This window comes from Sarcophilus harrisii, chromosome 3 (assembly GCF_902635505.1).
Source record: "Sarcophilus harrisii chromosome 3, mSarHar1.11, whole genome shotgun sequence".
Taxonomy (NCBI): Eukaryota; Metazoa; Chordata; class Mammalia; order Dasyuromorphia; family Dasyuridae; genus Sarcophilus; species Sarcophilus harrisii.
The window spans coordinates 200497719-200500308 of record NC_045428.1 but is presented as its reverse complement, the minus strand read 5'-3'; positions in this window follow the sequence as shown (position 1 = coordinate 200500308).

Sequence of the window (2590 nt, the reverse complement as noted above, 5' to 3'; positions counted from 1 at the left end):
GTGGCTAAAAACTGAAAACTGAATGGATGTCCATCAGTTGGAGAATGGCTGAATAAATTGTGGTATATGAATATTATGGAATATTACTGTTCTGTAAGAAATGACCAACAGGATGATTTCAGAAAGGCCTGGAGAGACTTACACGAACTGATGCTGAGTGAAATGAGCAGGACCAGGAGATCATTATATACTTCAACAACAATACTATATGATGACCAGTTCTGATGGACCAGGCCATCCTCAGCAACGAGATCAACCAAATCATTTCTAATGGAGCAGTAATGAACTGAACTAGCTATACCCAGAAAAAGAACTCTGGGAGATGACTAAAAACCATTACATTGAATTCCCAATCCCTATATTTATGCCCACCTGCATTTTTGATTTCCTTCACAAGCTAATTGTACAATATTTCAGAGTCTGATTCTTTTTGTACAGCAAAATAACGTTTTGGTCATGTATACTTATTGTGTATCTAATTTATATTTTAATGTATTTAACATCTATTGGTTATCCTGCCATCTAGGGGTGGGGGTGGGGGGTAAGAGGTGAAAAATTGGAACAAGAGGTTTGGCAATTGTTAATGCTGTAAAGTTACCCATGCATATAACCTGTAAATAAAAGGCTATTAAATAAAAAAAAAAATTATGGGCTTTTTTTGACCTGCTTATACCTATCCCTCCCTACAGATACCACTGGGGGCAAAAATCATTGTGAAGAGGATCTTCCTTATACCACCAGCAGCAACTATTGACCAACTATAACCAACAAGCATATAATAACAGGAGTTCAGAATATAGTCTCCCTAGTCTACCAAGAACTGCCCTCACAGCCATCATCTGGGGAAACAATTCCTATGAAAGAGGGACCAGTCGTTCTCATCAATTACTAACATACTACCATCCACAAAGATAAAAATATCAGGCTAACAAGAAAAATAGGAAGGTGGAGAAATGGGGGATTTTAAGGGGAGGATGGGAGAAACGGAAAGACAAAGCCAGGCAGGTAAAACCCCCCCTATACCTTTGACCATCATTTCCCCTCAGACTCTGACAGACTCTGAACCCAAGAGCCTTGGAAATAGTTATGGTTCCCACTATACCACAGTGAGCTCCTTGAGAATTGGGACTGTCTTACTTTTTTATTTGCATCAGCAGGACTTAGTGCTTTGCCATAGTAAGCACTTATTAAATGTTATATTCATTTGTTCAGTTGTAATTAAAAGTGGAATAATATAACATCTCACATATAGGAAAGTGATGTATTAATAACCCCACAATGCTAATGAGTTTGCTGAATTCATCTAAGAAAGATAACTCTATTTGAATCAGAAAAAAATTTAGCCTGTATTTCCTGGGCTACTAGGTTGATATTTTTCCACTCAATTAACTAGTCTTTTTAAAAATCACATGAGATCAAACAATAAGTCAGTTCGATTGGTTTGCTTTTTAAAATATTCTCCCCTGACCCCAATATCTGAATTGATCAGATATTTGACTAAATGCAATATATAAGAATTAGAAATCCACTGGCTCAGGGATTCCCAATATTTTCTGTCAAAAACGGTTGTGGTGGCCTAGTAAAGCCTATGAGATCTCCTTTTCAGAACAATGGTTTATTCTGTTTCAAAGCAAAAAATAAAATGTACAAAATTACAAAGGAAATTAATTATATCGATATAGTTATCAAATTATGAAAAAAAAAGCTTAGGACCCCAAGTTAAGAACCCCTGCTCTAGTCCATTAGTTCTTTATTCAACAGGTGAAGCAACTGAGACCCTCAAGACAAATACATAGCAACCGTGATGTGACTGAACTAGAATCCTATTCTAATGACAAAGATTATCCAATGCACCCTTAACTAGCACTGATTACCATCGCAATCAATATATACTGAATATACCTTTTTCTCCTTTGGTGCCTCACAGAATATGTTAGCATCATCATTACTTAATATACATGGTTTTTCTTTTCAAATGTATAGATGCTGGACTATAACCTAGAGACAAAGAAGTAGAAGACCGGAAGGATTTACAGTCTTAAGAGGGAATCAGGATGTAGACATAAATAACACTACAGTAAGGATGACAAATATAAGGTATTATCAATACAACCTAACCTCCTTTTCAAAAAGTTCTAAGTTCCACTGTGTTTCTTCACTGAATTGACTGAACTAACTGGTTTTTCTTTTTGTTTTGTTTTGTTTGTCCATAACATGACCTACAATATCAATTAGAAAGCAAAATAAGGGAAGAAGACAGAACAGGAATATACAAAAGTAAATTTAAGAAAGAAGAGCAGGACACCATATTGCAGTGGGCATTCTTTTGAACTGATATTTTTCTGTTCAGTTTGTTTTAATTGAAATGGTGATTTATTGTTTTTCTGAGCCACAACCAAATTAGCAGAAAGCAAAGAAAACTTTGTACTTCTGCAAAACTGTGTATCTCAGGCTATCTGCTCTTTGCTAAGTAAGTATATACTTCCTCCTTCTATTAAATCTTTTTTTCACTTCCTTTCCAGGTTACACGCATTTTCTTTTATTCCATGGAGACATTGGTTTTTTTTTAAAGACTTCAGAAGCAGAGGGA